The sequence below is a fragment of the Phyllobates terribilis genome, unplaced genomic scaffold (genome assembly GCF_046119375.1).
Source record: "Phyllobates terribilis strain yellow unplaced genomic scaffold, ASM4611937v1 Scaffold_3__8_contigs__length_932513732, whole genome shotgun sequence".
NCBI lineage: Eukaryota > Metazoa > Chordata > Amphibia > Anura > Dendrobatidae > Phyllobates > Phyllobates terribilis.
This window is the reverse complement of record NW_027362763.1, coordinates 6,853,504-6,876,428: the sequence shown is the minus strand read 5'-3', so window position 1 is coordinate 6,876,428 and position 22,925 is coordinate 6,853,504. Positions and strand designations below refer to the sequence as shown.

Here is a 22,925-nt window from a genome sequence, read left to right as displayed (position 1 = left end):
GCTCATGGCTCCCACAGCTAGACCTAGGAGGCTTTCCTCCATAGGCCAAACAAGCCTTCGATAGCTCAGCTGGTAGAGCGGAGGACTGTAGTTGTAAATTAGCAATCCTTAGGTTGCTGGTTCAATTCCGGCTCGAAGGACATTTTCTTCGTCCTATCTTATGTTTTGTACCTACTGGCAAACACACCACTGCTATGCTCCTTCTGTACGACTATAAAAAAAATCTAGTCCAGGAAACTTTCCTCCGTTGCACCTTGGGTTTTCAAAACGTAGGTGGCAGCAACATAGCCTTTACTTGCGGGACCTGCTGTGGGCCAAAGAGGAACGTTCTTCAACCGTAGCATGATACCCAAGCAAAAGACAACAACGTCCCTGGGTGGGCTTGAACCACCAACCTTTCGGTTAACAGCCGAACGCGCTAACCGATTGCGCCACAGAGACACAAGCCTCTACTTGATTTTCTGACAGCCTCAGCCAGGTCAAACACAATTTACGCAGATGATTTGCAAGAATAACATGATAAAAGAAAGCTATAGAAACAAAGAAACAATTGCAGAACCCTAGGAATACTCTAATAGCCCACAAATAAGCTCTTACTGATGAATTCCATCGCATGGACCTGAAGTCAGACAGTAATTAGGTTCTCCTCTTATCACCTGTAACCAGCAGCAGAGTGGCGCAGCGGAAGCGTGCTGGGCCCATAACCCAGAGGTCGATGGATCGAAACCATCCTCTGCTAAGTTATTGCTTTTTTTTATAGAATTCACCTTTACATTTTGCCAAAATGCTTCAGTCAAAGCAAGCGCGTTTCGGCTAAAAGAATAAAAATGAGCTCAAAAAATAAAAATGAGCTCAAAAATTAAACCAAACTAAAAAAGTCTAAAGCTTCTGCATGGGATTGTGCTACATTACAACTTCCTTCTACAAACTATTTAGGTTTATTTCACTCCCTTCAATTTGGTTTTCCATATACGTAGAAAAGGTTTGCTAGAAAGTTGCTTGCCCATATTTGTAAGCCAACATTCACCTTATGAATTCCACTTATGGTCTTCAACTTTGGCAAAAAGTAATCCGCACTTAAAAAAAAACAAAAAAAAAAAAAAAAAACGAAAGAGGATGCAATGGCACGTGTCACAGCATATGAAAATTGTTATGTGTTGTGGCAAGAAACTAAAAACGAGGTCATCAGGCATGGGGGATTAGCTCAAGTGGTAGAGCGCTCGCTTAGCATGCGAGAGGTAGCGGGATCGATGCCCGCATTCTCCAAATTTATCATTTATTGTTTTTTTCAGTTGGTAGAGCGATGATTCTTTTGCAAACTGCTCATGGCTCCCACAGCTAGACCTAGGAGGCTTTCCTCCATAGGCCAAACAAGCCTTCGATAGCTCAGCTGGTAGAGCGGAGGACTGTAGTTGTAAATTAGCAATCCTTAGGTTGCTGGTTCAATTCTGGCTCGAAGGACATTTTCTTCGTCCTATCTTATGTTTTGTACCTACTGGCAAACACACCACTGCTATGCTCCTTCTGTACGACTATAAAAAAAATCTAGTCCAGGAAACTTTCCTCCGTTGCACCTTGGGTTTTCAAAACGTAGGTGGCAGCAACATAGCCTTTACTTGCGGGACCTGCTGTGGGCCAAAGAGGAACGTTCTTCAACCGTAGCATGATACCCAAGCAAAAGACAACAACGTCCCTGGGTGGGCTTGAACCACCAACCTTTCGGTTAACAGCCGAACGCGCTAACCGATTGCGCCACAGAGACACAAGCCTCTACTTGATTTTCTGACAGCCTCAGCCAGGTCAAACACAATTTACGCAGATGATTTGCAAGAATAACATGATAAAAGAAAGCTATAGAAACAAAGAAACAATTGCAGAACCCTAGGAATACTCTAATAGCCCACAAATAAGCTCTTACTGATGAATTCCATCGCATGGACCTGAAGTCAGACAGTAATTAGGTTCTCCTCTTATCACCTGTAACCAGCAGCAGAGTGGCGCAGCGGAAGCGTGCTGGGCCCATAACCCAGAGGTCGATGGATCGAAACCATCCTCTGCTAAGTTATTGCTTTTTTTTATAGAATTCACCTTTACATTTTGCCAAAATGCTTCAGTCAAAGCAAGCGCGTTTCGGCTAAAAGAATAAAAATGAGCTCAAAAAATAAAAATGAGCTCAAAAATTAAACCAAACTAAAAAAGTCTAAAGCTTCTGCATGGGATTGTGCTACATTACAACTTCCTTCTACAAACTATTTAGGTTTATTTCACTCCCTTCAATTTGGTTTTCCATATACGTAGAAAAGGTTTGCTAGAAAGTTGCTTGCCCATATTTGTAAGCCAACATTCACCTTATGAATTCCACTTATGGTCTTCAACTTTGGCAAAAAGTAATCCGCACTTAAAAAAAAACAAAAAAAAAAAAAAAAAACGAAAGAGGATGCAATGGCACGTGTCACAGCATATGAAAATTGTTATGTGTTGTGGCAAGAAACTAAAAACGAGGTCATCAGGCATGGGGGATTAGCTCAAGTGGTAGAGCGCTCGCTTAGCATGCGAGAGGTAGCGGGATCGATGCCCGCATTCTCCAAATTTATCATTTATTGTTTTTTTCAGTTGGTAGAGCGATGATTCTTTTGCAAACTGCTCATGGCTCCCACAGCTAGACCTAGGAGGCTTTCCTCCATAGGCCAAACAAGCCTTCGATAGCTCAGCTGGTAGAGCGGAGGACTGTAGTTGTAAATTAGCAATCCTTAGGTTGCTGGTTCAATTCCGGCTCGAAGGACATTTTCTTCGTCCTATCTTATGTTTTGTACCTACTGGCAAACACACCACTGCTATGCTCCTTCTGTACGACTATAAAAAAAATCTAGTCCAGGAAACTTTCCTCCGTTGCACCTTGGGTTTTCAAAACGTAGGTGGCAGCAACATAGCCTTTACTTGCGGGACCTGCTGTGGGCCAAAGAGGAACGTTCTTCAACCGTAGCATGATACCCAAGCAAAAGACAACAACGTCCCTGGGTGGGCTTGAACCACCAACCTTTCGGTTAACAGCCGAACGCGCTAACCGATTGCGCCACAGAGACACAAGCCTCTACTTGATTTTCTGACAGCCTCAGCCAGGTCAAACACAATTTACGCAGATGATTTGCAAGAATAACATGATAAAAGAAAGCTATAGAAACAAAGAAACAATTGCAGAACCCTAGGAATACTCTAATAGCCCACAAATAAGCTCTTACTGATGAATTCCATCGCATGGACCTGAAGTCAGACAGTAATTAGGTTCTCCTCTTATCACCTGTAACCAGCAGCAGAGTGGCGCAGCGGAAGCGTGCTGGGCCCATAACCCAGAGGTCGATGGATCGAAACCATCCTCTGCTAAGTTATTGCTTTTTTTTATAGAATTCACCTTTACATTTTGCCAAAATGCTTCAGTCAAAGCAAGCGCGTTTCGGCTAAAAGAATAAAAATGAGCTCAAAAAATAAAAATGAGCTCAAAAATTAAACCAAACTAAAAAAGTCTAAAGCTTCTGCATGGGATTGTGCTACATTACAACTTCCTTCTACAAACTATTTAGGTTTATTTCACTCCCTTCAATTTGGTTTTCCATATACGTAGAAAAGGTTTGCTAGAAAGTTGCTTGCCCATATTTGTAAGCCAACATTCACCTTATGAATTCCACTTATGGTCTTCAACTTTGGCAAAAAGTAATCCGCACTTAAAAAAAAACAAAAAAAAAAAAAAAAAAACGAAAGAGGATGCAATGGCACGTGTCACAGCATATGAAAATTGTTATGTGTTGTGGCAAGAAACTAAAAACGAGGTCATCAGGCATGGGGGATTAGCTCAAGTGGTAGAGCGCTCGCTTAGCATGCGAGAGGTAGCGGGATCGATGCCCGCATTCTCCAAATTTATCATTTATTGTTTTTTTCAGTTGGTAGAGCGATGATTCTTTTGCAAACTGCTCATGGCTCCCACAGCTAGACCTAGGAGGCTTTCCTCCATAGGCCAAACAAGCCTTCGATAGCTCAGCTGGTAGAGCGGAGGACTGTAGTTGTAAATTAGCAATCCTTAGGTTGCTGGTTCAATTCCGGCTCGAAGGACATTTTCTTCGTCCTATCTTATGTTTTGTACCTACTGGCAAACACACCACTGCTATGCTCCTTCTGTACGACTATAAAAAAAATCTAGTCCAGGAAACTTTCCTCCGTTGCACCTTGGGTTTTCAAAACGTAGGTGGCAGCAACATAGCCTTTACTTGCGGGACATGCTGTGGGCCAAAGAGGAACGTTCTTCAACCGTAGCATGATACCCAAGCAAAAGACACCAACGTCCCTGGGTGGGCTTGAACCACCAACCTTTCGGTTAACAGCCGAACGCGCTAACCGATTGCGCCACAGAGACACAAGCCTCTACTTGATTTTCTGACAGCCTCAGCCAGGTCAAACACAATTTACGCAGATGATTTGCAAGAATAACATGATAAAAGAAAGCTATAGAAACAAAGAAACAATTGCAGAACCCTAGGAATACTCTAATAGCCCACAAATAAGCTCTTACTGATGAATTCCATCGCATGGACCTGAAGTCAGACAGTAATTAGGTTCTCCTCTTATCACCTGTAACCAGCAGCAGAGTGGCGCAGCGGAAGCGTGCTGGGCCCATAACCCAGAGGTCGATGGATCGAAACCATCCTCTGCTAAGTTATTGCTTTTTTTTATAGAATTCACCTTTACATTTTGCCAAAATGCTTCAGTCAAAGCAAGCGCGTTTCGGCTAAAAGAATAAAAATGAGCTCAAAAAATAAAAATGAGCTCAAAAATTAAACCAAACTAAAAAAGTCTAAAGCTTCTGCATGGGATTGTGCTACATTACAACTTCCTTCTACAAACTATTTAGGTTTATTTCACTCCCTTCAATTTGGTTTTCCATATACGTAGAAAAGGTTTGCTAGAAAGTTGCTTGCCCATATTTGTAAGCCAACATTCACCTTATGAATTCCACTTATGGTCTTCAACTTTGGCAAAAAGTAATCCGCACTTAAAAAAAAAAAAAAAAAAAAAAAAAAAAACGAAAGAGGATGCAATGGCACGTGTCACAGCATATGAAAATTGTTATGTGTTGTGGCAAGAAACTAAAAACGAGGTCATCAAGCATGGGGGATTAGCTCAAGTGGTAGAGCGCTCGCTTAGCATGCGAGAGGTAGCGGGATCGATGCCCGCATTCTCCAAATTTATCATTTATTGTTTTTTTCAGTTGGTAGAGCGATGATTCTTTTGCAAACTGCTCATGGCTCCCACAGCTAGACCTAGGAGGCTTTCCTCCATAGGCCAAACAAGCCTTCGATAGCTCAGCTGGTAGAGCGGAGGACTGTAGTTGTAAATTAGCAATCCTTAGGTTGCTGGTTCAATTCCGGCTCGAAGGACATTTTCTTCGTCCTATCTTATGTTTTGTACCTACTGGCAAACACACCACTGCTATGCTCCTTCTGTACGACTATAAAAAAAATCTAGTCCAGGAAACTTTCCTCCGTTGCACCTTGGGTTTTCAAAACGTAGGTGGCAGCAACATAGCCTTTACTTGCGGGACCTGCTGTGGGCCAAAGAGGAACGTTCTTCAACCGTAGCATGATACCCAAGCAAAAGACACCAACGTCCCTGGGTGGGCTTGAACCACCAACCTTTCGGTTAACAGCCGAACGCGCTAACCGATTGCGCCACAGAGACACAAGCCTCTACTTGATTTTCTGACAGCCTCAGCCAGGTCAAACACAATTTACGCAGATGATTTGCAAGAATAACATGATAAAAGAAAGCTATAGAAACAAAGAAACAATTGCAGAACCCTAGGAATACTCTAATAGCCCACAAATAAGCTCTTACTGATGAATTCCATCGCATGGACCTGAAGTCAGACAGTAATTAGGTTCTCCTCTTATCACCTGTAACCAGCAGCAGAGTGGCGCAGCGGAAGCGTGCTGGGCCCATAACCCAGAGGTCGATGGATCGAAACCATCCTCTGCTAAGTTATTGCTTTTTTTTATAGAATTCACCTTTACATTTTGCCAAAATGCTTCAGTCAAAGCAAGCGCGTTTCGGCTAAAAGAATAAAAATGAGCTCAAAAAATAAAAATGAGCTCAAAAATTAAACCAAACTAAAAAAGTCTAAAGCTTCTGCATGGGATTGTGCTACATTACAACTTCCTTCTACAAACTATTTAGGTTTATTTCACTCCCTTCAATTTGGTTTTCCATATACGTAGAAAAGGTTTGCTAGAAAGTTGCTTGCCCATATTTGTAAGCCAACATTCACCTTATGAATTCCACTTATGGTCTTCAACTTTGGCAAAAAGTAATCCGCACTTAAAAAAAAAAAAAAAAAAAAAAAAAAAAACGAAAGAGGATGCAATGGCACGTGTCACAGCATATGAAAATTGTTATGTGTTGTGGCAAGAAACTAAAAACGAGGTCATCAAGCATGGGGGATTAGCTCAAGTGGTAGAGCGCTCGCTTAGCATGCGAGAGGTAGCGGGATCGATGCCCGCATTCTCCAAATTTATCATTTATTGTTTTTTTCAGTTGGTAGAGCGATGATTCTTTTGCAAACTGCTCATGGCTCCCACAGCTAGACCTAGGAGGCTTTCCTCCATAGGCCAAACAAGCCTTCGATAGCTCAGCTGGTAGAGCGGAGGACTGTAGTTGTAAATTAGCAATCCTTAGGTTGCTGGTTCAATTCCGGCTCGAAGGACATTTTCTTCGTCCTATCTTATGTTTTGTACCTACTGGCAAACACACCACTGCTATGCTCCTTCTGTACGACTATAAAAAAAATCTAGTCCAGGAAACTTTCCTCCGTTGCACCTTGGGTTTTCAAAACGTAGGTGGCAGCAACATAGCCTTTACTTGCGGGACCTGCTGTGGGCCAAAGAGGAACGTTCTTCAACCGTAGCATGATACCCAAGCAAAAGACAACAACGTCCCTGGGTGGGCTTGAACCACCAACCTTTCGGTTAACAGCCGAACGCGCTAACCGATTGCGCCACAGAGACACAAGCCTCTACTTGATTTTCTGACAGTCTCAGCCAGGTCAAACACAATTTACGCAGATGATTTGCAAGAATAACATGATAAAAGAAAGCTATAGAAACAAAGAAACAATTGCAGAACCCTAGGAATACTCTAATAGCCCACAAATAAGCTCTTACTGATGAATTCCATCGCATGGACCTGAAGTCAGACAGTAATTAGGTTCTCCTCTTATCACCTGTAACCAGCAGCAGAGTGGCGCAGCGGAAGCGTGCTGGGCCCATAACCCAGAGGTCGATGGATCGAAACCATCCTCTGCTAAGTTATTGCTTTTTTTTATAGAATTCACCTTTACATTTTGCCAAAATGCTTCAGTCAAAGCAAGCGCGTTTCGGCTAAAAGAATAAAAATGAGCTCAAAAAATAAAAATGAGCTCAAAAATTAAACCAAACTAAAAAAGTCTAAAGCTTCTGCATGGGATTGTGCTACATTACAACTTCCTTCTACAAACTATTTAGGTTTATTTCACTCCCTTCAATTTGGTTTTCCATATACGTAGAAAAGGTTTGCTAGAAAGTTGCTTGCCCATATTTGTAAGCCAACATTCACCTTATGAATTCCACTTATGGTCTTCAACTTTGGCAAAAAGTAATCCGCACTTAAAAAAAAACAAAAAAAAAAAAAAAAAAACGAAAGAGGATGCAATGGCACGTGTCACAGCATATGAAAATTGTTATGTGTTGTGGCAAGAAACTAAAAACGAGGTCATCAGGCATGGGGGATTAGCTCAAGTGGTAGAGCGCTCGCTTAGCATGCGAGAGGTAGCGGGATCGATGCCCGCATTCTCCAAATTTATCATTTATTGTTTTTTTCAGTTGGTAGAGCGATGATTCTTTTGCAAACTGCTCATGGCTCCCACAGCTAGACCTAGGAGGCTTTCCTCCATAGGCCAAACAAGCCTTCGATAGCTCAGCTGGTAGAGCGGAGGACTGTAGTTGTAAATTAGCAATCCTTAGGTCGCTGGTTCAATTCCGGCTCGAAGGACATTTTCTTCGTCCTATCTTATGTTTTGTACCTACTGGCAAACACACCAGTGCTATGCTCCTTCTGTACGACTATAAAAAAAATCTAGTCCAGGAAACTTTCCTCCGTTGCACCTTGGGTTTTCAAAACGTAGGTGGCAGCAACATAGCCTTTACTTGCGGGACCTGCTGTGGGCCAAAGAGGAACGTTCTTCAACCGTAGCATGATACCCAAGCAAAAGACAACAACGTCCCTGGGTGGGCTTGAACCACCAACCTTTCGGTTAACAGCCGAACGCGCTAACCGATTGCGCCACAGAGACACAAGCCTCTACTTGATTTTCTGACAGCCTCAGCCAGGTCAAACACAATTTACGCAGATGATTTGCAAGAATAACATGATAAAAGAAAGCTATAGAAACAAAGAAACAATTGCAGAACCCTAGGAATACTCTAATAGCCCACAAATAAGCTCTTACTGATGAATTCCATCGCATGGACCTGAAGTCAGACAGTAATTAGGTTCTCCTCTTATCACCTGTAACCAGCAGCAGAGTGGCGCAGCGGAAGCGTGCTGGGCCCATAACCCAGAGGTCGATGGATCGAAACCATCCTCTGCTAAGTTATTGCTTTTTTTTATAGAATTCACCTTTACATTTTGCCAAAATGCTTCAGTCAAAGCAAGCGCGTTTCGGCTAAAAGAATAAAAATGAGCTCAAAAAATAAAAATGAGCTCAAAAATTAAACCAAACTAAAAAAGTCTAAAGCTTCTGCATGGGATTGTGCTACATTACAACTTCCTTCTACAAACTATTTAGGTTTATTTCACTCCCTTCAATTTGGTTTTCCATATACGTAGAAAAGGTTTGCTAGAAAGTTGCTTGCCCATATTTGTAAGCCAACATTCACCTTATGAATTCCACTTATGGTCTTCAACTTTGGCAAAAAGTAATCCGCACTTAAAAAAAAACAAAAAAAAAAAAAAAAAAACGAAAGAGGATGCAATGGCACGTGTCACAGCATATGAAAATTGTTATGTGTTGTGGCAAGAAACTAAAAACGAGGTCATCAAGCATGGGGGATTAGCTCAAGTGGTAGAGCGCTCGCTTAGCATGCGAGAGGTAGCGGGATCGATGCCCGCATTCTCCAAATTTATCATTTATTGTTTTTTTCAGTTGGTAGAGCGATGATTCTTTTGCAAACTGCTCATGGCTCCCACAGCTAGACCTAGGAGGCTTTCCTCCATAGGCCAAACAAGCCTTCGATAGCTCAGCTGGTAGAGCGGAGGACTGTAGTTGTAAATTAGCAATCCTTAGGTTGCTGGTTCAATTCCGGCTCGAAGGACATTTTCTTCGTCCTATCTTATGTTTTGTACCTACTGGCAAACACACCACTGCTATGCTCCTTCTGTACGACTATAAAAAAAATCTAGTCCAGGAAACTTTCCTCCGTTGCACCTTGGGTTTTCAAAACGTAGGTGGCAGCAACATAGCCTTTACTTGCGGGACCTGCTGTGGGCCAAAGAGGAACGTTCTTCAACCGTAGCATGATACCCAAGCAAAAGACAACAACGTCCCTGGGTGGGCTTGAACCACCAACCTTTCGGTTAACAGCCGAACGCGCTAACCGATTGCGCCACAGAGACACAAGCCTCTACTTGATTTTCTGACAGTCTCAGCCAGGTCAAACACAATTTACGCAGATGATTTGCAAGAATAACATGATAAAAGAAAGCTATAGAAACAAAGAAACAATTGCAGAACCCTAGGAATACTCTAATAGCCCACAAATAAGCTCTTACTGATGAATTCCATCGCATGGACCTGAAGTCAGACAGTAATTAGGTTCTCCTCTTATCACCTGTAACCAGCAGCAGAGTGGCGCAGCGGAAGCGTGCTGGGCCCATAACCCAGAGGTCGATGGATCGAAACCATCCTCTGCTAAGTTATTGCTTTTTTTTATAGAATTCACCTTTACATTTTGCCAAAATGCTTCAGTCAAAGCAAGCGCGTTTCGGCTAAAAGAATAAAAATGAGCTCAAAAAATAAAAATGAGCTCAAAAATTAAACCAAACTAAAAAAGTCTAAAGCTTCTGCATGGGATTGTGCTACATTACAACTTCCTTCTACAAACTATTTAGGTTTATTTCACTCCCTTCAATTTGGTTTTCCATATACGTAGAAAAGGTTTGCTAGAAAGTTGCTTGCCCATATTTGTAAGCCAACATTCACCTTATGAATTCCACTTATGGTCTTCAACTTTGGCAAAAAGTAATCCGCACTTAAAAAAAAACAAAAAAAAAAAAAAAAAAACGAAAGAGGATGCAATGGCACGTGTCACAGCATATGAAAATTGTTATGTGTTGTGGCAAGAAACTAAAAACGAGGTCATCAGGCATGGGGGATTAGCTCAAGTGGTAGAGCGCTCGCTTAGCATGCGAGAGGTAGCGGGATCGATGCCCGCATTCTCCAAATTTATCATTTATTGTTTTTTTCAGTTGGTAGAGCGATGATTCTTTTGCAAACTGCTCATGGCTCCCACAGCTAGACCTAGGAGGCTTTCCTCCATAGGCCAAACAAGCCTTCGATAGCTCAGCTGGTAGAGCGGAGGACTGTAGTTGTAAATTAGCAATCCTTAGGTCGCTGGTTCAATTCCGGCTCGAAGGACATTTTCTTCGTCCTATCTTATGTTTTGTACCTACTGGCAAACACACCAGTGCTATGCTCCTTCTGTACGACTATAAAAAAAATCTAGTCCAGGAAACTTTCCTCCGTTGCACCTTGGGTTTTCAAAACGTAGGTGGCAGCAACATAGCCTTTACTTGCGGGACCTGCTGTGGGCCAAAGAGGAACGTTCTTCAACCGTAGCATGATACCCAAGCAAAAGACAACAACGTCCCTGGGTGGGCTTGAACCACCAACCTTTCGGTTAACAGCCGAACGCGCTAACCGATTGCGCCACAGAGACACAAGCCTCTACTTGATTTTCTGACAGCCTCAGCCAGGTCAAACACAATTTACGCAGATGATTTGCAAGAATAACATGATAAAAGAAAGCTATAGAAACAAAGAAACAATTGCAGAACCCTAGGAATACTCTAATAGCCCACAAATAAGCTCTTACTGATGAATTCCATCGCATGGACCTGAAGTCAGACAGTAATTAGGTTCTCCTCTTATCACCTGTAACCAGCAGCAGAGTGGCGCAGCGGAAGCGTGCTGGGCCCATAACCCAGAGGTCGATGGATCGAAACCATCCTCTGCTAAGTTATTGCTTTTTTTTATAGAATTCACCTTTACATTTTGCCAAAATGCTTCAGTCAAAGCAAGCGCGTTTCGGCTAAAAGAATAAAAATGAGCTCAAAAAATAAAAATGAGCTCAAAAATTAAACCAAACTAAAAAAGTCTAAAGCTTCTGCATGGGATTGTGCTACATTACAACTTCCTTCTACAAACTATTTAGGTTTATTTCACTCCCTTCAATTTGGTTTTCCATATACGTAGAAAAGGTTTGCTAGAAAGTTGCTTGCCCATATTTGTAAGCCAACATTCACCTTATGAATTCCACTTATGGTCTTCAACTTTGGCAAAAAGTAATCCGCACTTAAAAAAAAACAAAAAAAAAAAAAAAAAAACGAAAGAGGATGCAATGGCACGTGTCACAGCATATGAAAATTGTTATGTGTTGTGGCAAGAAACTAAAAACGAGGTCATCAAGCATGGGGGATTAGCTCAAGTGGTAGAGCGCTCGCTTAGCATGCGAGAGGTAGCGGGATCGATGCCCGCATTCTCCAAATTTATCATTTATTGTTTTTTTCAGTTGGTAGAGCGATGATTCTTTTGCAAACTGCTCATGGCTCCCACAGCTAGACCTAGGAGGCTTTCCTCCATAGGCCAAACAAGCCTTCGATAGCTCAGCTGGTAGAGCGGAGGACTGTAGTTGTAAATTAGCAATCCTTAGGTTGCTGGTTCAATTCCGGCTCGAAGGACATTTTCTTCGTCCTATCTTATGTTTTGTACCTACTGGCAAACACACCACTGCTATGCTCCTTCTGTACGACTATAAAAAAAATCTAGTCCAGGAAACTTTCCTCCGTTGCACCTTGGGTTTTCAAAACGTAGGTGGCAGCAACATAGCCTTTACTTGCGGGACCTGCTGTGGGCCAAAGAGGAACGTTCTTCAACCGTAGCATGATACCCAAGCAAAAGACACCAACGTCCCTGGGTGGGCTTGAACCACCAACCTTTCGGTTAACAGCCGAACGCGCTAACCGATTGCGCCACAGAGACACAAGCCTCTACTTGATTTTCTGACAGCCTCAGCCAGGTCAAACACAATTTACGCAGATGATTTGCAAGAATAACATGATAAAAGAAAGCTATAGAAACAAAGAAACAATTGCAGAACCCTAGGAATACTCTAATAGCCCACAAATAAGCTCTTACTGATGAATTCCATCGCATGGACCTGAAGTCAGACAGTAATTAGGTTCTCCTCTTATCACCTGTAACCAGCAGCAGAGTGGCGCAGCGGAAGCGTGCTGGGCCCATAACCCAGAGGTCGATGGATCGAAACCATCCTCTGCTAAGTTATTGCTTTTTTTTATAGAATTCACCTTTACATTTTGCCAAAATGCTTCAGTCAAAGCAAGCGCGTTTCGGCTAAAAGAATAAAAATGAGCTCAAAAAATAAAAATGAGCTCAAAAATTAAACCAAACTAAAAAAGTCTAAAGCTTCTGCATGGGATTGTGCTACATTACAACTTCCTTCTACAAACTATTTAGGTTTATTTCACTCCCTTCAATTTGGTTTTCCATATACGTAGAAAAGGTTTGCTAGAAAGTTGCTTGCCCATATTTGTAAGCCAACATTCACCTTATGAATTCCACTTATGGTCTTCAACTTTGGCAAAAAGTAATCCGCACTTAAAAAAAAAAAAAAAAAAAAAAAAAAAAACGAAAGAGGATGCAATGGCACGTGTCACAGCATATGAAAATTGTTATGTGTTGTGGCAAGAAACTAAAAACGAGGTCATCAAGCATGGGGGATTAGCTCAAGTGGTAGAGCGCTCGCTTAGCATGCGAGAGGTAGCGGGATCGATGCCCGCATTCTCCAAATTTATCATTTATTGTTTTTTTCAGTTGGTAGAGCGATGATTCTTTTGCAAACTGCTCATGGCTCCCACAGCTAGACCTAGGAGGCTTTCCTCCATAGGCCAAACAAGCCTTCGATAGCTCAGCTGGTAGAGCGGAGGACTGTAGTTGTAAATTAGCAATCCTTAGGTTGCTGGTTCAATTCCGGCTCGAAGGACATTTTCTTCGTCCTATCTTATGTTTTGTACCTACTGGCAAACACACCACTGCTATGCTCCTTCTGTACGACTATAAAAAAAATCTAGTCCAGGAAACTTTCCTCCGTTGCACCTTGGGTTTTCAAAACGTAGGTGGCAGCAACATAGCCTTTACTTGCGGGACCTGCTGTGGGCCAAAGAGGAACGTTCTTCAACCGTAGCATGATACCCAAGCAAAAGACACCAACGTCCCTGGGTGGGCTTGAACCACCAACCTTTCGGTTAACAGCCGAACGCGCTAACCGATTGCGCCACAGAGACACAAGCCTCTACTTGATTTTCTGACAGCCTCAGCCAGGTCAAACACAATTTACGCAGATGATTTGCAAGAATAACATGATAAAAGAAAGCTATAGAAACAAAGAAACAATTGCAGAACCCTAGGAATACTCTAATAGCCCACAAATAAGCTCTTACTGATGAATTCCATCGCATGGACCTGAAGTCAGACAGTAATTAGGTTCTCCTCTTATCACCTGCAACCAGCAGCAGAGTGGCGCAGCGGAAGCGTGCTGGGCCCATAACCCAGAGGTCGATGGATCGAAACCATCCTCTGCTAAGTTATTGCTTTTTTTTATAGAATTCACCTTTACATTTTGCCAAAATGCTTCAGTCAAAGCAAGCGCGTTTCGGCTAAAAGAATAAAAATGAGCTCAAAAAATAAAAATGAGCTCAAAAATTAAACCAAACTAAAAAAGTCTAAAGCTTCTGCATGGGATTGTGCTACATTACAACTTCCTTCTACAAACTATTTAGGTTTATTTCACTCCCTTCAATTTGGTTTTCCATATACGTAGAAAAGGTTTGCTAGAAAGTTGCTTGCCCACATTTGTAAGCCAACATTCACCTTATGAATTCCACTTATGGTCTTCAACTTTGGCAAAAAGTAATCCGCACTTAAAAAAAAAAAAAAAAAAAAAAAAAAAAACGAAAGAGGATGCAATGGCACGTGTCACAGCATATGAAAATTGTTATGTGTTGTGGCAAGAAACTAAAAACGAGGTCATCAGGCATGGGGGATTAGCTCAAGTGGTAGAGCGCTCGCTTAGCATGCGAGAGGTAGCGGGATCGATGCCCGCATTCTCCAAATTTATCATTTATTGTTTTTTTCAGTTGGTAGAGCGATGATTCTTTTGCAAACTGCTCATGGCTCCCACAGCTAGACCTAGGAGGCTTTCCTCCATAGGCCAAACAAGCCTTCGATAGCTCAGCTGGTAGAGCGGAGGACTGTAGTTGTAAATTAGCAATCCTTAGGTCGCTGGTTCAATTCCGGCTCGAAGGACATTTTCTTCGTCCTATCTTATGTTTTGTACCTACTGGCAAACACACCAGTGCTATGCTCCTTCTGTACGACTATAAAAAAAATCTAGTCCAGGAAACTTTCCTCCGTTGCACCTTGGGTTTTCAAAACGTAGGTGGCAGCAACATAGCCTTTACTTGCGGGACCTGCTGTGGGCCAAAGAGGAACGTTCTTCAACCGTAGCATGATACCCAAGCAAAAGACAACAACGTCCCTGGGTGGGCTTGAACCACCAACCTTTCGGTTAACAGCCGAACGCGCTAACCGATTGCGCCACAGAGACACAAGCCTCTACTTGATTTTCTGACAGCCTCAGCCAGGTCAAACACAATTTACGCAGATGATTTGCAAGAATAACATGATAAAAGAAAGCTATAGAAACAAAGAAACAATTGCAGAACCCTAGGAATACTCTAATAGCCCACAAATAAGCTCTTACTGATGAATTCCATCGCATGGACCTGAAGTCAGACAGTAATTAGGTTCTCCTCTTATCACCTGTAACCAGCAGCAGAGTGGCGCAGCGGAAGCGTGCTGGGCCCATAACCCAGAGGTCGATGGATCGAAACCATCCTCTGCTAAGTTATTGCTTTTTTTTATAGAATTCACCTTTACATTTTGCCAAAATGCTTCAGTCAAAGCAAGCGCGTTTCGGCTAAAAGAATAAAAATGAGCTCAAAAAATAAAAATGAGCTAAAAAATTAAACCAAACTAAAAAAGTCTAAAGCTTCTGCATGGGATTGTGCTACATTACAACTTCCTTCTACAAACTATTTAGGTTTATTTCACTCCCTTCAATTTGGTTTTCCATATACGTAGAAAAGGTTTGCTAGAAAGTTGCTTGCCCATATTTGTAAGCCAACATTCACCTTATGAATTCCACTTATGGTCTTCAACTTTGGCAAAAAGTAATCCGCACTTAAAAAAAAACAAAAAAAAAAAAAAAAAAACGAAAGAGGATGCAATGGCACGTGTCACAGCATATGAAAATTGTTATGTGTTGTGGCAAGAAACTAAAAACGAGGTCATCAGGCATGGGGGATTAGCTCAAGTGGTAGAGCGCTCGCTTAGCATGCGAGAGGTAGCGGGATCGATGCCCGCATTCTCCAAATTTATCATTTATTGTTTTTTTCAGTTGGTAGAGCGATGATTCTTTTGCAAACTGCTCATGGCTCCCACAGCTAGACCTAGGAGGCTTTCCTCCATAGGCCAAACAAGCCTTCGATAGCTCAGCTGGTAGAGCGGAGGACTGTAGTTGTAAATTAGCAATCCTTAGGTCGCTGGTTCAATTCCGGCTCGAAGGACATTTTCTTCATCCTATCTTATGTTTTGTACCTACTGGCAAACACACCAGTGCTATGCTCCTTCTGTACGACTATAAAAAAAATCTAGTCCAGGAAACTTTCCTCCGTTGCACCTTGGGTTTTCAAAACGTAGGTGGCAGCAACATAGCCTTTACTTGCGGGACCTGCTGTGGGCCAAAGAGGAACGTTCTTCAACCGTAGCATGATACCCAAGCAAAAGACACCAACGTCCCTGGGTGGGCTTGAACCACCAACCTTTCGGTTAACAGCCGAACGCGCTAACCGATTGCGCCACAGAGACACAAGCCTCTACTTGATTTTCTGACAGCCTCAGCCAGGTCAAACACAATTTACGCAGATGATTTGCAAGAATAACATGATAAAAGAAAGCTATAGAAACAAAGAAACAATTGCAGAACCCTAGGAATACTCTAATAGCCCACAAATAAGCTCTTACTGATGAATTCCATCGCATGGACCTGAAGTCAGACAGTAATTAGGTTCTCCTCTTATCACCTGTAACCAGCAGCAGAGTGGCGCAGCGGAAGCGTGCTGGGCCCATAACCCAGAGGTCGATGGATCGAAACCATCCTCTGCTAAGTTATTGCTTTTTTTTATAGAATTCACCTTTACATTTTGCCAAAATGCTTCAGTCAAAGCAAGCGCGTTTCGGCTAAAAGAATAAAAATGAGCTCAAAAAATAAAAATGAGCTCAAAAATTAAACCAAACTAAAAAAGTCTAAAGCTTCTGCATGGGATTGTGCTACATTACAACTTCCTTCTACAAACTATTTAGGTTTATTTCACTCCCTTCAATTTGGTTTTCCATATACGTAGAAAAGGTTTGCTAGAAAGTTGCTTGCCCATATTTGTAAGCCAACATTCACCTTATGAATTCCACTTATGGTCTTCAACTTTGGCAAAAAGTAATCCGCACTTAAAAAAAAACAAAAAAAAAAAAAAAAAAACGAAAGAGGATGCAATGGCACGTGTCACAGCATATGAAAATTGTTATGTGTTGTGGCAAGAAACTAAAAACGAGGTCATCAAGCATGGGGGATTAGCTCAAGTGGTAGAGCGCTCGCTTAGCATGCGAGAGGTAGCGGGATCGATGCCCGCATTCTCCAAATTTATCATTTATTGTTTTTTTCAGTTGGTAGAGCGATGATTCTTTTGCAAACTGCTCATGGCTCCCACAGCTAGACCTAGGAGGCTTTCCTCCATAGGCCAAACAAGCCTTCGATAGCTCAGCTGGTAGAGCGGAGGACTGTAGTTGTAAATTAGCAATCCTTAGGTTGCTGGTTCAATTCCGGCTCGAAGGACATTTTCTTCGTCCTATCTTATGTTTTGTACCTACTGGCAAACACACCACTGCTATGCTCCTTCTGTACGACTATAAAAAAAATCTAGTCCAGGAAACTTTCCTCCGTTGCACCTTGGGTTTTCAAAACGTAGGTGGCAGCAACATAGCCTTTACTTGCGGGACCTGCTGTGGGCCAAAGAGGAACGTTCTTCAACCGTAGCATGATACCCAAGCAAAAGACACCAACGTCCCTGGGTGGGCTTGAACCACCAACCTTTCGGTTAACAGCCGAACGCGCTAACCGATTGCGCCACAGAGACACAAGCCTCTACTTGATTTTCTGACAGCCTCAGCCAGGTCAAACACAATTTACGCAGATGATTTGCAAGAATAACATGATAAAAGAAAGCTATAGAAACAAAGAAACAATTGCAGAACCCTAGGAATACTCTAATAGCCCACAAATAAGCTCTTACTGATGAATTCCATCGCATGGACCTGAAGTCAGACAGTAATTAGGTTCTCCTCTTATCACCTGCAACCAGCAGCAGAGTGGCGCAGCGGAAGCGTGCTGGGCCCATAACCCAGAGGTCGATGGATCGAAACCATCCTCTGCTAAGTTATTGCTTTTTTTTATAGAATTCACCTTTACATTTTGCCAAAATGCTTCAGTCAAAGCAAGCGCGTTTCGGCTAAAAGAATAAAAATGAGCTCAAAAAATAAAAATGAGCTCAAAAATTAAACCAAACTAAAAAAGTCTAAAGCTTCTGCATGGGATTGTGCTACATTACAACTTCCTTCTACAAACTATTTAGGTTTATTTCACTCCCTTCAATTTGGTTTTCCATATACGTAGAAAAGGTTTGCTAGAAAGTTGCTTGCCCACATTTGTAAGCCAACATTCACCTTATGAATTCCACTTATGGTCTTCAACTTTGGCAAAAAGTAATCCGCACTTAAAAAAAAAAAAAAAAAAAAAAAAAAAAACGAAAGAGGATGCAATGGCACGTGTCACAGCATATGAAAATTGTTATGTGTTGTGGCAAGAAACTAAAAACGAGGTCATCAGGCATGGGGGATTAGCTCAAGTGGTAGAGCGCTCGCTTAGCATGCGAGAGGTAGCGGGATCGATGCCCGCATTCTCCAAATTTATCATTTATTGTTTTTTTCAGTTGGTAGAGCGATGATTCTTTTGCAAACTGCTCATGGCTCCCACAGCTAGACCTAGGAGGCTTTCCTCCATAGGCCAAACAAGCCTTCGATAGCTCAGCTGGTAGAGCGGAGGACTGTAGTTGTAAATTAGCAATCCTTAGGTCGCTGGTTCAATTCCGGCTCGAAGGACATTTTCTTCGTCCTATCTTATGTTTTGTACCTACTGGCAAACACACCAGTGCTATGCTCCTTCTGTACGACTATAAAAAAAATCTAGTCCAGGAAACTTTCCTCCGTTGCACCTTGGGTTTTCAAAACGTAGGTGGCAGCAACATAGCCTTTACTTGCGGGACCTGCTGTGGGCCAAAGAGGAACGTTCTTCAACCGTAGCATGATACCCAAGCAAAAGACAACAACGTCCCTGGGTGGGCTTGAACCACCAACCTTTCGGTTAACAGCCGAACGCGCTAACCGATTGCGCCACAGAGACACAAGCCTCTACTTGATTTTCTGACAGCCTCAGCCAGGTCAAACACAATTTACGCAGATGATTTGCAAGAATAACATGATAAAAGAAAGCTATAGAAACAAAGAAACAATTGCAGAACCCTAGGAATACTCTAATAGCCCACAAATAAGCTCTTACTGATGAATTCCATCGCATGGACCTGAAGTCAGACAGTAATTAGGTTCTCCTCTTATCACCTGTAACCAGCAGCAGAGTGGCGCAGCGGAAGCGTGCTGGGCCCATAACCCAGAGGTCGATGGATCGAAACCATCCTCTGCTAAGTTATTGCTTTTTTTTATAGAATTCACCTTTACATTTTGCCAAAATGCTTCAGTCAAAGCAAGCGCGTTTCGGCTAAAAGAATAAAAATGAGCTCAAAAAATAAAAATGAGCTAAAAAATTAAACCAAACTAAAAAAGTCTAAAGCTTCTGCATGGGATTGTGCTACATTACAACTTCCTTCTACAAACTATTTAGGTTTATTTCACTCCCTTCAATTTGGTTTTCCATATACGTAGAAAAGGTTTGCTAGAAAGTTGCTTGCCCATATTTGTAAGCCAACATTCACCTTATGAATTCCACTTATGGTCTTCAACTTTGGCAAAAAGTAATCCGCACTTAAAAAAAAACAAAAAAAAAAAAAAAAAACGAAAGAGGATGCAATGGCACGTGTCACAGCATATGAAAATTGTTATGTGTTGTGGCAAGAAACTAAAAACGAGGTCATCAGGCATGGGGGATTAGCTCAAGTGGTAGAGCGCTCGCTTAGCATGCGAGAGGTAGCGGGATCGATGCCCGCATTCTCCAAATTTATCATTTATTGTTTTTTTCAGTTGGTAGAGCGATGATTCTTTTGCAAACTGCTCATGGCTCCCACAGCTAGACCTAGGAGGCTTTCCTCCATAGGCCAAACAAGCCTTCGATAGCTCAGCTGGTAGAGCGGAGGACTGTAGTTGTAAATTAGCAATCCTTAGGTCGCTGGTTCAATTCCGGCTCGAAGGACATTTTCTTCATCCTATCTTATGTTTTGTACCTACTGGCAAACACACCAGTGCTATGCTCCTTCTGTACGACTATAAAAAAAATCTAGTCCAGGAAACTTTCCTCCGTTGCACCTTGGGTTTTCAAAACGTAGGTGGCAGCAACATAGCCTTTACTTGCGGGACCTGCTGTGGGCCAAAGAGGAACGTTCTTCAACCGTAGCATGATACCCAAGCAAAAGACACCAACGTCCCTGGGTGGGCTTGAACCACCAACCTTTCGGTTAACAGCCGAACGCGCTAACCGATTGCGCCACAGAGACACAAGCCTCTACTTGATTTTCTGACAGCCTCAGCCAGGTCAAACACAATTTACGCAGATGATTTGCAAGAATAACATGATAAAAGAAAGCTATAGAAACAAAGAAACAATTGCAGAACCCTAGGAATACTCTAATAGCCCACAAATAAGCTCTTACTGATGAATTCCATCGCATGGACCTGAAGTCAGACAGTAATTAGGTTCTCCTCTTATCACCTGTAACCAGCAGCAGAGTGGCGCAGCGGAAGCGTGCTGGGCCCATAACCCAGAGGTCGATGGATCGAAACCATCCTCTGCTAAGTTATTGCTTTTTTTTATAGAATTCACCTTTACATTTTGCCAAAATGCTTCAGTCAAAGCAAGCGCGTTTCGGCTAAAAGAATAAAAATGAGCTCAAAAAATAAAAATGAGCTCAAAAATTAAACCAAACTAAAAAAGTCTAAAGCTTCTGCATGGGATTGTGCTACATTACAACTTCCTTCTACAAACTATTTAGGTTTATTTCACTCCCTTCAATTTGGTTTTCCATATACGTAGAAAAGGTTTGCTAGAAAGTTGCTTGCCCATATTTGTAAGCCAACATTCACCTTATGAATTCCACTTATGGTCTTCAACTTTGGCAAAAAGTAATCCGCACTTAAAAAAAAACAAAAAAAAAAAAAAAAAAACGAAAGAGGATGCAATGGCACGTGTCACAGCATATGAAAATTGTTATGTGTTGTGGCAAGAAACTAAAAACGAGGTCATCAAGCATGGGGGATTAGCTCAAGTGGTAGAGCGCTCGCTTAGCATGCGAGAGGTAGCGGGATCGATGCCCGCATTCTCCAAATTTATCATTTATTGTTTTTTTCAGTTGGTAGAGCGATGATTCTTTTGCAAACTGCTCATGGCTCCCACAGCTAGACCTAGGAGGCTTTCCTCCATAGGCCAAACAAGCCTTCGATAGCTCAGCTGGTAGAGCGGAGGACTGTAGTTGTAAATTAGCAATCCTTAGGTCGCTGGTTCAATTCCGGCTCGAAGGACATTTTCTTCGTCCTATCTTATGTTTTGTACCTACTGGCAAACACACCAGTGCTATGCTCCTTCTGTACGACTATAAAAAAAATCTAGTCCAGGAAACTTTCCTCCGTTGCACCTTGGGTTTTCAAAACGTAGGTGGCAGCAACATAGCCTTTACTTGCGGGACCTGCTGTGGGCCAAAGAGGAACGTTCTTCAACCGTAGCATGATACCCAAGCAAAAGACAACAACGTCCCTGGGTGGGCTTGAACCACCAACCTTTCGGTTAACAGCCGAACGCGCTAACCGATTGCGCCACAGAGACACAAGCCTCTACTTGATTTTCTGACAGCCTCAGCCAGGTCAAACACAATTTACGCAGATGATTTGCAAGAATAACATGATAAAAGAAAGCTATAGAAACAAAGAAACAATTGCAGAACCCTAGGAATACTCTAATAGCCCACAAATAAGCTCTTACTGATGAATTCCATCGCATGGACCTGAAGTCAGACAGTAATTAGGTTCTCCTCTTATCACCTGTAACCAGCAGCAGAGTGGCGCAGCGGAAGCGTGCTGGGCCCATAACCCAGAGGTCGATGGATCGAAACCATCCTCTGCTAAGTTATTGCTTTTTTTTATAGAATTCACCTTTACATTTTGCCAAAATGCTTCAGTCAAAGCAAGCGCGTTTCGGCTAAAAGAATAAAAATGAGCTCAAAAAATAAAAATGAGCTCAAAAATTAAACCAAACTAAAAAAGTCTAAAGCTTCTGCATGGGATTGTGCTACATTACAACTTCCTTCTACAAACTATTTAGGTTTATTTCACTCCCTTCAATTTGGTTTTCCATATACGTAGAAAAGGTTTGCTAGAAAGTTGCTTGCCCATATTTGTAAGCCAACATTCACCTTATGAATTCCACTTATGGTCTTCAACTTTGGCAAAAAGTAATCCGCACTTAAAAAAAAACAAAAAAAAAAAAAAAAAAACGAAAGAGGATGCAATGGCACGTGTCACAGCATATGAAAATTGTTATGTGTTGTGGCAAGAAACTAAAAACGAGGTCATCAGGCATGGGGGATTAGCTCAAGTGGTAGAGCGCTCGCTTAGCATGCGAGAGGTAGCGGGATCGATGCCCGCATTCTCCAAATTTATCATTTATTGTTTTTTTCAGTTGGTAGAGCGATGATTCTTTTGCAAACTGCTCATGGCTCCCACAGCTAGACCTAGGAGGCTTTCCTCCATAGGCCAAACAAGCCTTCGATAGCTCAGCTGGTAGAGCGGAGGACTGTAGTTGTAAATTAGCAATCCTTAGGTCGCTGGTTCAATTCCGGCTCGAAGGACATTTTCTTCATCCTATCTTATGTTTTGTACCTACTGGCAAACACACCAGTGCTATGCTCCTTCTGTACGACTATAAAAAAAATCTAGTCCAGGAAACTTTCCTCCGTTGCACCTTGGGTTTTCAAAACGTAGGTGGCAGCAACATAGCCTTTACTTGCGGGACCTGCTGTGGGCCAAAGAGGAACGTTCTTCAACCGTAGCATGATACCCAAGCAAAAGACACCAACGTCCCTGGGTGGGCTTGAACCACCAACCTTTCGGTTAACAGCCGAACGCGCTAACCGATTGCGCCACAGAGACACAAGCCTCTACT

General features: G+C 42.3%; 53 non-coding genes across 53 annotated transcripts; 35 read left to right on the top strand and 18 right to left on the bottom strand.

Annotated features, from left to right (window-relative positions):
- Window positions 1–54: 54 nt before the first annotated feature.
- On the top strand, window positions 55–140 carry TRNAY-GUA (transfer RNA tyrosine (anticodon GUA)). The gene is given in 2 exon segments: window positions 55–91; window positions 105–140. It is a non-coding gene; the product is annotated as a tRNA-Tyr (tRNA).
- Window positions 141–367: 227 nt separating this feature from the next.
- TRNAN-GUU (transfer RNA asparagine (anticodon GUU)) lies at window positions 368–441 on the bottom strand. Its single transcript has one exon. It is a non-coding gene; the product is annotated as a tRNA-Asn (tRNA).
- A 752-nt stretch (window positions 442–1,193) lies between these two features.
- On the top strand, window positions 1,194–1,266 carry TRNAA-AGC (transfer RNA alanine (anticodon AGC)). The gene has a single exon. It is a non-coding gene; the product is annotated as a tRNA-Ala (tRNA).
- A 109-nt stretch (window positions 1,267–1,375) lies between these two features.
- Window positions 1,376–1,461, top strand: TRNAY-GUA (transfer RNA tyrosine (anticodon GUA)). The gene is given in 2 exon segments: window positions 1,376–1,412; window positions 1,426–1,461. It is a non-coding gene; the product is annotated as a tRNA-Tyr (tRNA).
- A 227-nt stretch (window positions 1,462–1,688) lies between these two features.
- On the bottom strand, window positions 1,689–1,762 carry TRNAN-GUU (transfer RNA asparagine (anticodon GUU)). Its single transcript has one exon. It is a non-coding gene; the product is annotated as a tRNA-Asn (tRNA).
- Window positions 1,763–2,514: 752 nt separating this feature from the next.
- TRNAA-AGC (transfer RNA alanine (anticodon AGC)) lies at window positions 2,515–2,587 on the top strand. The gene has a single exon. It is a non-coding gene; the product is annotated as a tRNA-Ala (tRNA).
- Window positions 2,588–2,696: 109 nt separating this feature from the next.
- Window positions 2,697–2,782, top strand: TRNAY-GUA (transfer RNA tyrosine (anticodon GUA)). Its single transcript is given in 2 exon segments — window positions 2,697–2,733; window positions 2,747–2,782. It is a non-coding gene; the product is annotated as a tRNA-Tyr (tRNA).
- Window positions 2,783–3,009: 227 nt separating this feature from the next.
- Window positions 3,010–3,083, bottom strand: TRNAN-GUU (transfer RNA asparagine (anticodon GUU)). The gene has a single exon. It is a non-coding gene; the product is annotated as a tRNA-Asn (tRNA).
- A 753-nt stretch (window positions 3,084–3,836) lies between these two features.
- TRNAA-AGC (transfer RNA alanine (anticodon AGC)) lies at window positions 3,837–3,909 on the top strand. Its single transcript has one exon. It is a non-coding gene; the product is annotated as a tRNA-Ala (tRNA).
- Window positions 3,910–4,018: 109 nt separating this feature from the next.
- TRNAY-GUA (transfer RNA tyrosine (anticodon GUA)) lies at window positions 4,019–4,104 on the top strand. The gene is given in 2 exon segments: window positions 4,019–4,055; window positions 4,069–4,104. It is a non-coding gene; the product is annotated as a tRNA-Tyr (tRNA).
- Window positions 4,105–4,331: 227 nt separating this feature from the next.
- On the bottom strand, window positions 4,332–4,405 carry TRNAN-GUU (transfer RNA asparagine (anticodon GUU)). Its single transcript has one exon. It is a non-coding gene; the product is annotated as a tRNA-Asn (tRNA).
- Window positions 4,406–5,158: 753 nt separating this feature from the next.
- TRNAA-AGC (transfer RNA alanine (anticodon AGC)) lies at window positions 5,159–5,231 on the top strand. The gene has a single exon. It is a non-coding gene; the product is annotated as a tRNA-Ala (tRNA).
- A 109-nt stretch (window positions 5,232–5,340) lies between these two features.
- On the top strand, window positions 5,341–5,426 carry TRNAY-GUA (transfer RNA tyrosine (anticodon GUA)). Its single transcript is given in 2 exon segments — window positions 5,341–5,377; window positions 5,391–5,426. It is a non-coding gene; the product is annotated as a tRNA-Tyr (tRNA).
- A 227-nt stretch (window positions 5,427–5,653) lies between these two features.
- Window positions 5,654–5,727, bottom strand: TRNAN-GUU (transfer RNA asparagine (anticodon GUU)). The gene has a single exon. It is a non-coding gene; the product is annotated as a tRNA-Asn (tRNA).
- Window positions 5,728–6,480: 753 nt separating this feature from the next.
- Window positions 6,481–6,553, top strand: TRNAA-AGC (transfer RNA alanine (anticodon AGC)). The gene has a single exon. It is a non-coding gene; the product is annotated as a tRNA-Ala (tRNA).
- Window positions 6,554–6,662: 109 nt separating this feature from the next.
- On the top strand, window positions 6,663–6,748 carry TRNAY-GUA (transfer RNA tyrosine (anticodon GUA)). The gene is given in 2 exon segments: window positions 6,663–6,699; window positions 6,713–6,748. It is a non-coding gene; the product is annotated as a tRNA-Tyr (tRNA).
- A 227-nt stretch (window positions 6,749–6,975) lies between these two features.
- TRNAN-GUU (transfer RNA asparagine (anticodon GUU)) lies at window positions 6,976–7,049 on the bottom strand. Its single transcript has one exon. It is a non-coding gene; the product is annotated as a tRNA-Asn (tRNA).
- A 753-nt stretch (window positions 7,050–7,802) lies between these two features.
- Window positions 7,803–7,875, top strand: TRNAA-AGC (transfer RNA alanine (anticodon AGC)). The gene has a single exon. It is a non-coding gene; the product is annotated as a tRNA-Ala (tRNA).
- Window positions 7,876–7,984: 109 nt separating this feature from the next.
- TRNAY-GUA (transfer RNA tyrosine (anticodon GUA)) lies at window positions 7,985–8,070 on the top strand. The gene is given in 2 exon segments: window positions 7,985–8,021; window positions 8,035–8,070. It is a non-coding gene; the product is annotated as a tRNA-Tyr (tRNA).
- Window positions 8,071–8,297: 227 nt separating this feature from the next.
- TRNAN-GUU (transfer RNA asparagine (anticodon GUU)) lies at window positions 8,298–8,371 on the bottom strand. Its single transcript has one exon. It is a non-coding gene; the product is annotated as a tRNA-Asn (tRNA).
- Window positions 8,372–9,124: 753 nt separating this feature from the next.
- Window positions 9,125–9,197, top strand: TRNAA-AGC (transfer RNA alanine (anticodon AGC)). The gene has a single exon. It is a non-coding gene; the product is annotated as a tRNA-Ala (tRNA).
- A 109-nt stretch (window positions 9,198–9,306) lies between these two features.
- Window positions 9,307–9,392, top strand: TRNAY-GUA (transfer RNA tyrosine (anticodon GUA)). Its single transcript is given in 2 exon segments — window positions 9,307–9,343; window positions 9,357–9,392. It is a non-coding gene; the product is annotated as a tRNA-Tyr (tRNA).
- A 227-nt stretch (window positions 9,393–9,619) lies between these two features.
- TRNAN-GUU (transfer RNA asparagine (anticodon GUU)) lies at window positions 9,620–9,693 on the bottom strand. Its single transcript has one exon. It is a non-coding gene; the product is annotated as a tRNA-Asn (tRNA).
- A 753-nt stretch (window positions 9,694–10,446) lies between these two features.
- Window positions 10,447–10,519, top strand: TRNAA-AGC (transfer RNA alanine (anticodon AGC)). Its single transcript has one exon. It is a non-coding gene; the product is annotated as a tRNA-Ala (tRNA).
- A 109-nt stretch (window positions 10,520–10,628) lies between these two features.
- TRNAY-GUA (transfer RNA tyrosine (anticodon GUA)) lies at window positions 10,629–10,714 on the top strand. The gene is given in 2 exon segments: window positions 10,629–10,665; window positions 10,679–10,714. It is a non-coding gene; the product is annotated as a tRNA-Tyr (tRNA).
- Window positions 10,715–10,941: 227 nt separating this feature from the next.
- TRNAN-GUU (transfer RNA asparagine (anticodon GUU)) lies at window positions 10,942–11,015 on the bottom strand. Its single transcript has one exon. It is a non-coding gene; the product is annotated as a tRNA-Asn (tRNA).
- A 753-nt stretch (window positions 11,016–11,768) lies between these two features.
- On the top strand, window positions 11,769–11,841 carry TRNAA-AGC (transfer RNA alanine (anticodon AGC)). Its single transcript has one exon. It is a non-coding gene; the product is annotated as a tRNA-Ala (tRNA).
- Window positions 11,842–11,950: 109 nt separating this feature from the next.
- TRNAY-GUA (transfer RNA tyrosine (anticodon GUA)) lies at window positions 11,951–12,036 on the top strand. The gene is given in 2 exon segments: window positions 11,951–11,987; window positions 12,001–12,036. It is a non-coding gene; the product is annotated as a tRNA-Tyr (tRNA).
- Window positions 12,037–12,263: 227 nt separating this feature from the next.
- On the bottom strand, window positions 12,264–12,337 carry TRNAN-GUU (transfer RNA asparagine (anticodon GUU)). Its single transcript has one exon. It is a non-coding gene; the product is annotated as a tRNA-Asn (tRNA).
- A 753-nt stretch (window positions 12,338–13,090) lies between these two features.
- On the top strand, window positions 13,091–13,163 carry TRNAA-AGC (transfer RNA alanine (anticodon AGC)). Its single transcript has one exon. It is a non-coding gene; the product is annotated as a tRNA-Ala (tRNA).
- A 109-nt stretch (window positions 13,164–13,272) lies between these two features.
- Window positions 13,273–13,358, top strand: TRNAY-GUA (transfer RNA tyrosine (anticodon GUA)). Its single transcript is given in 2 exon segments — window positions 13,273–13,309; window positions 13,323–13,358. It is a non-coding gene; the product is annotated as a tRNA-Tyr (tRNA).
- Window positions 13,359–13,585: 227 nt separating this feature from the next.
- TRNAN-GUU (transfer RNA asparagine (anticodon GUU)) lies at window positions 13,586–13,659 on the bottom strand. The gene has a single exon. It is a non-coding gene; the product is annotated as a tRNA-Asn (tRNA).
- Window positions 13,660–14,412: 753 nt separating this feature from the next.
- On the top strand, window positions 14,413–14,485 carry TRNAA-AGC (transfer RNA alanine (anticodon AGC)). Its single transcript has one exon. It is a non-coding gene; the product is annotated as a tRNA-Ala (tRNA).
- Window positions 14,486–14,594: 109 nt separating this feature from the next.
- Window positions 14,595–14,680, top strand: TRNAY-GUA (transfer RNA tyrosine (anticodon GUA)). The gene is given in 2 exon segments: window positions 14,595–14,631; window positions 14,645–14,680. It is a non-coding gene; the product is annotated as a tRNA-Tyr (tRNA).
- A 227-nt stretch (window positions 14,681–14,907) lies between these two features.
- On the bottom strand, window positions 14,908–14,981 carry TRNAN-GUU (transfer RNA asparagine (anticodon GUU)). Its single transcript has one exon. It is a non-coding gene; the product is annotated as a tRNA-Asn (tRNA).
- Window positions 14,982–15,734: 753 nt separating this feature from the next.
- On the top strand, window positions 15,735–15,807 carry TRNAA-AGC (transfer RNA alanine (anticodon AGC)). The gene has a single exon. It is a non-coding gene; the product is annotated as a tRNA-Ala (tRNA).
- Window positions 15,808–15,916: 109 nt separating this feature from the next.
- Window positions 15,917–16,002, top strand: TRNAY-GUA (transfer RNA tyrosine (anticodon GUA)). Its single transcript is given in 2 exon segments — window positions 15,917–15,953; window positions 15,967–16,002. It is a non-coding gene; the product is annotated as a tRNA-Tyr (tRNA).
- A 227-nt stretch (window positions 16,003–16,229) lies between these two features.
- On the bottom strand, window positions 16,230–16,303 carry TRNAN-GUU (transfer RNA asparagine (anticodon GUU)). Its single transcript has one exon. It is a non-coding gene; the product is annotated as a tRNA-Asn (tRNA).
- A 753-nt stretch (window positions 16,304–17,056) lies between these two features.
- TRNAA-AGC (transfer RNA alanine (anticodon AGC)) lies at window positions 17,057–17,129 on the top strand. The gene has a single exon. It is a non-coding gene; the product is annotated as a tRNA-Ala (tRNA).
- Window positions 17,130–17,238: 109 nt separating this feature from the next.
- On the top strand, window positions 17,239–17,324 carry TRNAY-GUA (transfer RNA tyrosine (anticodon GUA)). Its single transcript is given in 2 exon segments — window positions 17,239–17,275; window positions 17,289–17,324. It is a non-coding gene; the product is annotated as a tRNA-Tyr (tRNA).
- Window positions 17,325–17,551: 227 nt separating this feature from the next.
- Window positions 17,552–17,625, bottom strand: TRNAN-GUU (transfer RNA asparagine (anticodon GUU)). The gene has a single exon. It is a non-coding gene; the product is annotated as a tRNA-Asn (tRNA).
- Window positions 17,626–18,378: 753 nt separating this feature from the next.
- On the top strand, window positions 18,379–18,451 carry TRNAA-AGC (transfer RNA alanine (anticodon AGC)). Its single transcript has one exon. It is a non-coding gene; the product is annotated as a tRNA-Ala (tRNA).
- Window positions 18,452–18,560: 109 nt separating this feature from the next.
- On the top strand, window positions 18,561–18,646 carry TRNAY-GUA (transfer RNA tyrosine (anticodon GUA)). The gene is given in 2 exon segments: window positions 18,561–18,597; window positions 18,611–18,646. It is a non-coding gene; the product is annotated as a tRNA-Tyr (tRNA).
- Window positions 18,647–18,873: 227 nt separating this feature from the next.
- On the bottom strand, window positions 18,874–18,947 carry TRNAN-GUU (transfer RNA asparagine (anticodon GUU)). Its single transcript has one exon. It is a non-coding gene; the product is annotated as a tRNA-Asn (tRNA).
- Window positions 18,948–19,699: 752 nt separating this feature from the next.
- Window positions 19,700–19,772, top strand: TRNAA-AGC (transfer RNA alanine (anticodon AGC)). The gene has a single exon. It is a non-coding gene; the product is annotated as a tRNA-Ala (tRNA).
- Window positions 19,773–19,881: 109 nt separating this feature from the next.
- TRNAY-GUA (transfer RNA tyrosine (anticodon GUA)) lies at window positions 19,882–19,967 on the top strand. The gene is given in 2 exon segments: window positions 19,882–19,918; window positions 19,932–19,967. It is a non-coding gene; the product is annotated as a tRNA-Tyr (tRNA).
- A 227-nt stretch (window positions 19,968–20,194) lies between these two features.
- Window positions 20,195–20,268, bottom strand: TRNAN-GUU (transfer RNA asparagine (anticodon GUU)). Its single transcript has one exon. It is a non-coding gene; the product is annotated as a tRNA-Asn (tRNA).
- Window positions 20,269–21,021: 753 nt separating this feature from the next.
- Window positions 21,022–21,094, top strand: TRNAA-AGC (transfer RNA alanine (anticodon AGC)). Its single transcript has one exon. It is a non-coding gene; the product is annotated as a tRNA-Ala (tRNA).
- A 109-nt stretch (window positions 21,095–21,203) lies between these two features.
- Window positions 21,204–21,289, top strand: TRNAY-GUA (transfer RNA tyrosine (anticodon GUA)). The gene is given in 2 exon segments: window positions 21,204–21,240; window positions 21,254–21,289. It is a non-coding gene; the product is annotated as a tRNA-Tyr (tRNA).
- Window positions 21,290–21,516: 227 nt separating this feature from the next.
- TRNAN-GUU (transfer RNA asparagine (anticodon GUU)) lies at window positions 21,517–21,590 on the bottom strand. The gene has a single exon. It is a non-coding gene; the product is annotated as a tRNA-Asn (tRNA).
- Window positions 21,591–22,343: 753 nt separating this feature from the next.
- TRNAA-AGC (transfer RNA alanine (anticodon AGC)) lies at window positions 22,344–22,416 on the top strand. Its single transcript has one exon. It is a non-coding gene; the product is annotated as a tRNA-Ala (tRNA).
- Window positions 22,417–22,525: 109 nt separating this feature from the next.
- Window positions 22,526–22,611, top strand: TRNAY-GUA (transfer RNA tyrosine (anticodon GUA)). Its single transcript is given in 2 exon segments — window positions 22,526–22,562; window positions 22,576–22,611. It is a non-coding gene; the product is annotated as a tRNA-Tyr (tRNA).
- Window positions 22,612–22,838: 227 nt separating this feature from the next.
- TRNAN-GUU (transfer RNA asparagine (anticodon GUU)) lies at window positions 22,839–22,912 on the bottom strand. Its single transcript has one exon. It is a non-coding gene; the product is annotated as a tRNA-Asn (tRNA).
- Window positions 22,913–22,925: the final 13 nt, after the last annotated feature.